Source organism: Corylus avellana, chromosome ca2, assembly GCF_901000735.1.
Source record: "Corylus avellana chromosome ca2, CavTom2PMs-1.0".
In the NCBI taxonomy this organism is placed as follows: domain Eukaryota; kingdom Viridiplantae; phylum Streptophyta; class Magnoliopsida; order Fagales; family Betulaceae; genus Corylus; species Corylus avellana.
The window spans coordinates 15205003-15215475 of record NC_081542.1 but is presented as its reverse complement, the minus strand read 5'-3'; the positions used below and the strand labels follow the sequence as shown (position 1 = coordinate 15215475).

Below are 10473 nucleotides of genomic sequence, written 5' to 3'. Positions count from 1 at the left end.
ATCTAAGTGTCACAAAATAATATTCCAGAATCTTTGTGTTTTTTTTTTTTTTTTTTTTTTTTTTTTTCTTCCTTCTTCTGCAAATTTTACCTTTTAGATCCCAGTTTTCAATTTTACTTCAATTTTATGCACGGTTTGATAATTTTATGCATGGTTTCAGATAATTTTTCTTTCCTAAATTTCATGTAACCTGTTCAGGTCTAAATTAGATAAAAGTGAGTTTTGAGGAGCTATTTTGTATAAAAATTTGGCTCATCCATTGTGAATGATAGCTTATTTATTAAAAAAATAAAATAATTAATTAATAAAAATATAACAAATATCAATGAACGAGCTACACATCAATTTATTAAAACTCTGTTAGTAAAATAAAATTAATACCCTTATTATTTCTCCTCATTTTATTCTACTTTATTAACGTGTTTGCAGTGCATTGTTAATAAAATAGTATAAAAATATGATTTTGGTCTTTCTAGGGGAAAAAAAAAAAAAACGAGAGAGAAGGAAATTGCCAAAATTCAATTAGTGCCCCCATGACTGACTTGATGGTCCCCGTTTGTAAAAAACGTGATAGGACTTGTTTGCATTTGAAAATAAAAATGGAAGGACTTCTATGCAATATGCATTAGTCATCTTTTTGACCATCCTGAATTCAAATTTGTAGAAAAGCCAAAAAGAAATAATGCGCTGTATCTTATTTAAATCTTGACTTCTCTATTCATGTCCTGCATTCAGTCATTAGAAAGTCAATGGAAGCCTTTCCCTATCTCTTTGTCTACTCGTTATGTTTCTCCTCCCTCTTAAGAACCTCCAGCACTACACAAGACACTATTACTCCAACTCAATCTCTCAGAGACGGTGGCACTTTAGTTTCAACTGGCCGATCATTTCAATTGGGATTCTTCGGCCCAGGTAATTCCAATAGTCGATATGTGGGAATATAGTATACAATTTCTTCCTCCACAGTTGTATGGGTAGCCAACAGAGACACTCCGCTTAGCTATCACTTGGGAGTTTTAAATGTCATTGGCCCCGTTTGCAAGTAACGTGATAGGACTTCCATGCAGTAGAAAATCCACGGAGGCGTTTATTGACACTCCTGAATTCAATTTTGTTGAAAAGCAAAATAGATTGCAAGGGACTTGTAGGAGTGTTAAGTGAGTAAGCCGCTCGCTCGGGATCGGCTTGTATAAGCTCTGCTCGTGTTTGATTCGATTATTAAATGAAATGCTTCGTGAACAGAAATACTGGTTCGAATATTAAACGAAGCAAACTCGACTCGATTCGATTCGGTTAGGTTCGTGAGCAAGTTCATATAAGCTCGTGTGTGTATATATATACACACATATATAAACTAAGTAACACATAATTAATTATAAATCTCATAATTATTAAAATCTTAAAATTGTATTTATATTTAAGCGTTAGAAAATGAAAAATTCTAGACCCTTCGTGATCAAAGAGAGAGAACAATTATTAAAAAGACCACGATTCAATTAAAGCAGACACAAACGAAAGGAAGAAGAATCGAGCAAAAACTATTGAGAGAGATTGTGAAAGACAGAAACTATTGAAGAATCAAATAGACTCAAACACTATCACTGCCTGTCTGGTGAGCGAGACTGAGAGAGTGGGAAATGAGAGTTCAGGTGAAAGATGTGCCATGACTAGTGAGGAAGATTGAGAGAGACGTTGAAAAAATATTTTTTTGTAGGGGGCGTTGTTCCAATGCAGTTTAAATACAATCTGTTAACTTGTTCCACATTGCTAAGAAAACACTAATTTCCAAGTTTACTTATCTATAAAAATATGCATATCCTCTCTCTTTGAAACCAAGCGCCTTGCTATATTGACTCAGGCTCCATACTAGACTAATCATCTATTTTCTTCTCTCACTCTATAACACATTTTCTTCTATTCACTTGTTTTTGACTCTCCAAAAAAATCACTAAGAAGAAAACAGTCAAGCAGCTCCTCCTCAAGCTATGTAGCTTGCTGCCCTTGTACACCCACCTTTTGATTTTTCTCTCATGCGGCAAAGTCACCCTTGTACAACAACCCACCTTCTTTTGGTGCGTTTTGGGCACACGTTCAAAGGCTCATGCTACAAGCCTTTTATAAGGCATTAAACACTGAAACAATCACATTCCAACTTTGAGAAATAAACCTAGTAAGTGTCTGGCAATGAATTCTTCTCCTACTCCACGTAGGATACGTAAGATCAAAGAAAGTAAGAGGAAAAAGCAGCGGGGCCCACTCTAAATTCAAGTCACACTCAACATCATGGACCACTCGAATATAAGGACTGTGTTCGGCAAAAGAGTGGGCCGAATCAGACTCAAAAATTTAAAAAATTACTCTTAAAATCAATCCCAACATTTTTACTTTTTACATCACATCAATAACTTTTTATTATTATTCAAATAAAAAATCACTACAAAACAATTTTTTTTTTTTACTTTTTTATACAAAATATTCTTACTTTTTTCTCTCATATCAATTAAATCTGCTACAGTTTTAGTCTACTTCATTTTTCAAGCCCTTTGCCAAACACACCCAAGATGACCAATGCGACTACCATAAAAGGCTTTGATAGCATTGCATCGAAGTCTTGACTTATATACATATATTACTTTCTCCGAATAAGAAAAAGTAAACAATTAGAAAAGACAAAAGACAAATGTACAAACTCTTTTTTTGTTAGAATAGATGACGGCTGATATCTATTTTCTTCTCTCATTCTGCAGCACATTTTCTTCTAATAACTTGTTTTTGGCTCTTCCAAAAAACCACCAAGAAGAAAACACCCAAACAGCTCCTCCTCAAGCTATTCGGCTTGCTGCCCTCCCACCTTTTGATTTTTCTCTCATGCGGCACACTCACCCTTGCACAACAACCCACCTTCTTTTGGTGCTTCACTGATTCACGTTTTAGGCACACCTTCAAAGGCTCATGCTACAAGCCTTTTATAAGGCGCTAAAGACTCTGAAACAATCACATTCCAAGGCAACGAATTCTTCTCCTACTCCAAGTAGGATATGTAAGACCAAAGAAAGTAAGAGGAAAAAGCAACGGGGCCCACTCCAAATTCAAGTCACACTCAACATGAAGGACCACTCGAATACAAGATGACCAATGCGACTACCGATAAAAGGCTTTGATAGCAGTGCATCGAAGTCTTGACTTATATGCATATATTACTTTCTCCGAGTAAGAAAAGGTGAACCATTAGAAAATCAATGGACGCCATTACCCATCTTTTCGTCTACTCAGTCTTCTTCTCTCTATTTAGAATCTCCTATGTATTTACACAACACACTATTACTCCAACTCAATCAATCAGAGACAGTGGCACTTCTTTAGTTTCAGCTGGGGGATCATTCCAATTGGGATTCTTCACACTAGATAATTCCAATCGTCGCTATGTCGGAATTTGGTACACAGTATCTTCGGAGACAGTTGTATGGGTAGCCAACAGAGAAGCTCCGCTTAGCGATCACTCGGGAGTTTTAAAGGTCACTGATGATGGAATTCTTGTGCTTCTTAATAGCACAAGTGGTGTTGTTTGGTCATCTAATACATCAAGAACCGTAGAAAATCCAGTTGCGCAGCTCTTGGACACCGGAAATCTTGTTGTGAAAGATAGAAACGATGATGACCCAGAGAAGTTTTTGTGGCAGAGTTTTGACTATCCTTGTGACACGCTCCTACCAGAAATGAAACTTGGATGGAACTTTGTAACTGGTCTAGAGAGGTTTTTATCATCTTGGAAGAGCACGGATGATCCTGCTCAAGGTGCATTTTCAATGCGGTTAGATCCTCGTGGGCTTCCGCAACTGGTTAAAATAGAGGGAGATTCAATAAAGACTAGAATAGGGTCATGGAATGGCCTTCGTTTTACGGGATATCCTCAATTCAAACCGAATCCAGTATTTGAGGCTGAATTTGTGTTGAATGAGAATGAGGTCTATTACAAGTCCAAACTCCTTAACACTTCTGTTTTCTCAAGATATTTGGCAATCCCATCAGGCGTTTGTCAGCGATTCACATGGATAGGCCGGACACATACTTGGGAGCTCTTCTCTACTTCCTAGGCAGATCAATGCGAAAATTATGGTTTATGCGGTGTATATGCTACCTGCAACATCAATACGTCTCCTGTATGTTCATGCTTGGAAGGATTCTTTCCGAAGTCTCAAAAATATTGGGATTCAGCAGATTGGTCTGATGGGTGTGTTCGAAGGACTCCTTTGGAATGCAATGGCGGAGATGGATTCCTGAAGCTCACGGGGGTGAAATTGCCTGACACATCTTCTTCCTGGTATAACAAGAGCATGAGCCTCAAAGAATGCGAAGGAATGTGTTTGAAAAACTGCAACTGCACAGCATATTCAAGTTTAGATGTCAGGGGAAGAGGAAGCGGATGCGTGCTTTGGTTTGGTAGCCTAATTGATATAAGAGAATACTCCGAGGGTGGGCAAGACCTCTATATAAGGATGGCCATTTCAGAACTTGGTACCATTTCACTTTTTCTCTTTGGATTTTTCTGAATTTTTTTTTCTTATATTTTAAATTAAGACATGGAAAACTATGTCGTCGGCTTTCTACCGGCGAAAGGACACTTTTTACATGTTTGTTCATAAAATTGTTCATTTTATGAGGTGGAAAGGACGATATACTATTAAATGATTAAGTTTATAATTTTTTACATGTTAAGTTTTTGGATAAATTGTAATTTAAGGTGATATCAAAGCAAACTCATGAATTGAAAATTTGAAATCCTGACTATAGAGTTTATAAAACTTGCTTAAGAAGCTGATCATACAACAACTAGACAAATTGTAATGCTTGGAAAACTAGGAAGTGGGGTGTTGAGATCAACTGCTTCATCCACTTTATTCACGCCCATTTCCCCGTCTAGATACCTGACTCTGTTTTGGTCTTTCAGAGCATCTTGAGAAAAAGAGGCGTTCCGGTGAGAAGAAACTAGTAGCAATTATAGTCAACTCAGCATTACTATTCATGGGAATGATAATAGTTGCACTAGTCTCATACATATGGAAGAAGAAACTCAAAATCCCAGGTAGAAACTCAAAACCCAAATATGCTTTTCATCAAGAGCATATTTTGGGGTAAGTATTTCGCTTTGGATAAAATAACTATCAAAGATTTTTTCATGCCCATGCATCTCTTATTATTTTAGGAACAACAAAGATAAGTCATGGGAAGGAAGATATGGAGTTACCAATGTTTGATCTAGCAACCATAGCTAATGCAACAGATAATTTTTCAGACAACAAGAAACTGGGACAAGGTGGCTTTGGACCTGTGTACAAGGTAAATGACAACATAAATCGAAGAGCTATATTTTTCATTTTCCGGGCAACATCATGCATTACTATTGAAACGACATTGGCGTCGTTTCGACAGTGGTTGATGTCACAGGGGTGACGTCGTTCCACTATTGAAACGTCACCTCTCAAAAAGAGGTGTCGTTTGCACAGTAACGACACATCTTTTTGAGAGGTGTCATTTGCAACGTGAAGGAATGCACGACACTAAGCGAGGCATCACCATCCTTAGTGTTTTTTGTATTGTCCAAGTTATATAGACTCTTTCACTTTCAGGGTAAATTGCCAGACGAAAGAGATATAGCTGTGAAGAGACTCTCAAAGAATTCTAAACAAGGATTGAACGAGTTGAAAAATGAAGTTATTTTGATTGCAAAACTTCAACATCGTAATCTTGTGAAGCTTCTTGGTTGTTGCATTCAAGAGAATGAGAACATGTTAATCTATGAATATATGCCCAACAAAAGCTTGGACTTCTTTATTTTTGGTTTGAACCTTGACCTTGACTTGATTTAGAGCATTGAAGTTTAGACTTATCCTCTTTAATTAATGAAATTGATTGTACTAACATGAGTGTGAAATTGCACAGATCAAGCAAAGAGTAAATTACTAGATTGGCATAAGCGCATTAACATTATTTGTGGTGTTGCTAAAGGGCTCCTCTATCTTCATGAAGATTCTAGATTGCGAATTATTCATAGAGATCTCAAAGCTAGCAATATCCTTCTTGATGACAATATGAATCCAAAAATTTCAGACTTTGGCCTTGCTAAATCATTCGGGGGAGATCAAATTGATTCCAAGACCAATAGGATTATTGGAACATAGTAAGTATGCTTAAACTTCTTTTATAGGTTAAGTTCAACTATTTTTTTAACTTCTTTTCTTTACAATGATATTTGGCAGTGGATATATGTCTCCGGAGTATGCAGTGCATGGACAGTATTCAATTAAATCTGATGTATTTAGCTTTGGAGTTTTAGTATTAGAAATATTGAGTGGAAAGAAGAACAGCAGATTTTGTCACCCAAACCACCACCTTAATCTTCTTGGACATGTAAGCTCAAAAGAGTAACATATCCTACTAATTTACTTTCTCTCTTTTAGGGAAAATTCTTATTAATAATGTGGTTCTTGACAGTACAGAGGATCTTATTATGCCATGTTATTATGATGCTTTTTTAATAGTTATAGGCAATTTGAAGGCATGCAGCCTGACCCATTAAAATTTGGCTTTTATTTCTTTCAGGCATGGAAACTATGGATTGAAGACAAGCCAATGGAACTGATCGATGAATTGGCCGTAGGTAACTCTTGCACCCTATCTAGTGTATTACGACACATTCATGTGGGTTTGTTATGTGTGCAACAAAGATCGGAAGATAGACCAAACATGTCGTCTGTTGTTCAAATGTTGACCAGTGAGAGTTTATTGCCTAAGCCGAAACAGCCGGGTTTCTTTACGGATTCTCCTATAGCAGATTTTTCTAGCAAGCATGGCACTTGTTCAGCTAACGAAATCTCCAATACAGTGTTTGAAGCACGATAATGTCGTCTCTTGGCTTTCGTTTACCGACTGATGCCTTGTCTTCTACATATCTTTCTAGTATTCAATTAAAAACTCTGTAGCCACTTTGTAACTCTTCTGTACTGAAAGTTAAATGCCTAAAACATTTAGTGTTTTTACTGTTGTTTATTACAGGCAATAGCAATGAAAGTAATTATTAAAGCACTAGAGTAGACGTATAAAGAAATTTAAAATAATTTTTTTCTTGTCTTTACGCATATACTCTAACGAGCCTTAAGCAATGTAACGGTTAGTCCATTGTTTGAAATTCTAACTTGCTTGCTTGATGAAGAATCTATTTCTGGCAGAAAGCTTTGGGTGAAGTACATTGCTGGTTTTCTTTTTTCTTTCCTTTATTTATTTATTTATTTTATTGTTCGGTGCATTTGTTGTTCCTGCTAGTTCTATATTTGGTTGCTTAGAAAATTTGGGAGAAGGGAATGAAACTATAGAGTAGCTTTCTGTCTTAAGGGATAATTACCTGGAAAGAAGTAGCTGTGTCTAGATCAAGTGTTGTTGGAGCGGATATCACAATAAACAACACCCATTACAGTGATGTGGGAGACTGGATTTGTTGGTTGAGCAATGAGGGAAAGTGGACGAGTGTAGAGATAAGCAAGAACAAGGAAAATTATAGAATCCATGGGAGCTAAATTTGGAGAAGTGGGAAGAATCTTCTACAAAAGCATCCATAGTTATAGCTATTGATTGCACAATGCGTAATCTATTCACCAACTGTAATCAGAGAGTTAAAATGCTTAATCTGTTCACTACAAACAAAGACATGTGAGGAGCCTTTTTGGCAGATTGCACAATGCTGGATAGATGAGAGATCATTGCTCTGTAGCAGATTGAAATGGGGTTCGATTTGGTGGTTCTGTGATTTCTCACGTAGGAAAACAGAAAGTTTTCTTGCTTTCCGTTTTCTTTGATTACTTTGATTGAATCATGCGGTGTGGAGTCCCACCACATTCATTGGACCAACTGAATCCAAAGCTCACCCACTGAAAAAAGTTAAAAAACAAATAAAGAAGACTTTGAAAAAGAATATTTAAATTAAATAGTAGAAGTTGATACTTAAAATAGTAAGATTCTTGCTTTGAATGCTTTAAAACAGTGGGTAGTTTAAATAGTGAAAATTGTACTTTTGGTTATTTTGGTAGTAAAATTTGGTGAGGCCGGTAAGAATGCTCTTAGACCATTTCCATTTGCTAAAGTTACGAATGACCAAAAGTGCTGTTAAAGCTATGAAGACTCTAGATTGAGAATTATCCATAGAGATCTCAAAGCTAGCAATATTCATCTAGATAACAATATGAATCCAAAAATTTCCAACTTTGGCCTTGCTTGATCATTCGGGGGAGATCAAACTCATTCTGAGACCAATAGGATTATTGGAACATGGTAAGTATGCTTAAACTTTTTTATAAGTTAAGTTTAGTAGTTTTTAATTTCTTTTTCATTGCAATGGTATTTGGCAGTGGTTATACGTCTCTTGAGTATGCGGTGCATCGATAGTACTCAACAAAATCTGATGTATTTATAAATGATTGGGAAGAAGAACAGAGAATTTTGCCACCCTGATCACAATCTTAATCTTCTTGGACATGTAAGCATAAAGAGTGGCAAATCCTAATAATTTACTTGTTTTTTTTTTTTTTTTTTTTTTAAAAAAAAAAAATGCAAACCACTTACTAACAATGCAGTTCTTGACCATATAGAGGGTCACATGATCCCCCTGTAATCCGATGTCTTTTAATGGGCATGGGCCAATTTGAAGGCATTCTGTTTGACCCACAAAAAATTGGTTTTTATTTCTTTTAGGCATGGAAATTATGGATCGAAGACAAGCCAATGGAGCTGATCTATGAATTGGTAGGTGACTTGTGCACTCTATCTAATGTATTACGACAAATTCATATGGGTCTGTTATGTGTGCAACAAAAACCAGAAAATAGACTAAACATGTCGTCTGTGGTTCAAATGTTAAGCAGTGAGAGTTTATTGCCTCAACCAAGGCAACTGGGTTTCTTTACATATTCACATCAAGCAGATCCTTCGTCTAGCAAGCATGCAACTAGTTCAGGAAACGGAGTCACCATTACATTCTTGGAAGCACGGTAAATATCATCAAATTGAGAGCAAAACTGGAGTTTTTGTTTTTATGAATTCATGTAATGATGGGTTCAGCTTATTTAGCTGAATAAAAAGTCTGGAAGCTGCATGCTACTCTTTAGGACAGAAGGGGCAAAAAGACAAATAGCTTTGGCTTAGTGCAAGGCTGCTCCTATTGTATTCATGTTGTTTATTCATCTAGTAGTGGATTAGTCCTTACACATTGGACTATATCACGTGTTTCAGAGTGTTTGTTCTTCTTTTAATAGTTTTATAATAATTTCCTTTTATAATGCATACTATAAATTTATAACTAATTTTTCACCAAAAATGCTTAAAAGATTGCAATTGAAAGTTTTGATTTAGCATATGCTAAAACATACTCTCAAGAAACGTCTTGGCTTTCTTTTACCGACTTATGTGTGTCTTCTACCTATCTTACTAGTATTCAATGAAAAACTCAGTAGCCACTTTATAAGTCTTTTGTACTGGAAGTTAAATACCTAAAACATTTAGGATTAGTTTGGCAAAGGCCTTCGACCTTTTCATTGTAGTAAAAATTGATTGATATGAGAAAAAGTAAGCATGTTTGGTATGAAAAAAAAAAAAATTGTAGTGATTTTTTTATTTAAATAATAATAAAAATTAATTGATGTGATATAAAAAGTAAAAATGTTAAGAAGTTGAATTTTTTGAGGAATAGTATTCTGGCCTTTGCCAACATAGCCTTAGCCTTAGCCTTTTTTTTTTTTTTTTTTTTTTTTTTTTTTTGAGGAAGTGTTTTTAAGAGTTCAAAAAGCCTAAAAATAACCAAAACACACTTTTGGCAAAAGCTTAAAAATGAAACTTTTGTCAAAAAATGTTTTTTTGACTTAAAAACTCTATGCTCTTAATATGTTGGCAATTACTTGTTATCAAAAGCACTTATTAAGACGACGATAGTTGAAGGACGATATCAAACAACTCAGTGTCACAAAATAATATTCCAGAATCTGTGTTTTTTTTTTCAATTTTACCTTTTAGATCCCAGTTTTAATTTTACTAAAATTTTATGCACGGTGTAATAATTTTATGCATGGTTCAGGTAATTTTTTTTTCCTGAATTTCATGTAACCTTTTCAGGTCTATGAATAACAAAATAATGATAAAGAGTTAAAAGGAGAAACAGAAAAAGAAATATACTTGTAAGAAATAGAAGTGTCATTCATGGACCATGACTAGTTGAGTCATTCGCTATTCTACGTGTCAATCGGGGATTAGTTGTAACGTGGATCATCAAATGAATGGCAAGTTCGGATAGATAGTTTACCATAATGATCTCAAGATCTGTTCGGTATAACTGTAAAAATCCTAGAGACCAAATAATTAATTTTTTTCTTTTTTCTTTTTTCTTTTTAAATCTCACTTTCAAAAATCTACTTGATGGCAAGCTGTGAAGAC

At 35.4% G+C, this 10473-nt stretch overlaps 1 pseudogene; it reads left to right on the top strand.

Moving 5' to 3' along the window:
* The first annotated feature begins 3239 nt into the window (after positions 1 to 3239).
* Positions 3240 to 8789, top strand: LOC132169138 (G-type lectin S-receptor-like serine/threonine-protein kinase At4g27290; annotated as a pseudogene).
* The last annotated feature ends 1684 nt before the right edge of the window (positions 8790 to 10473 follow it).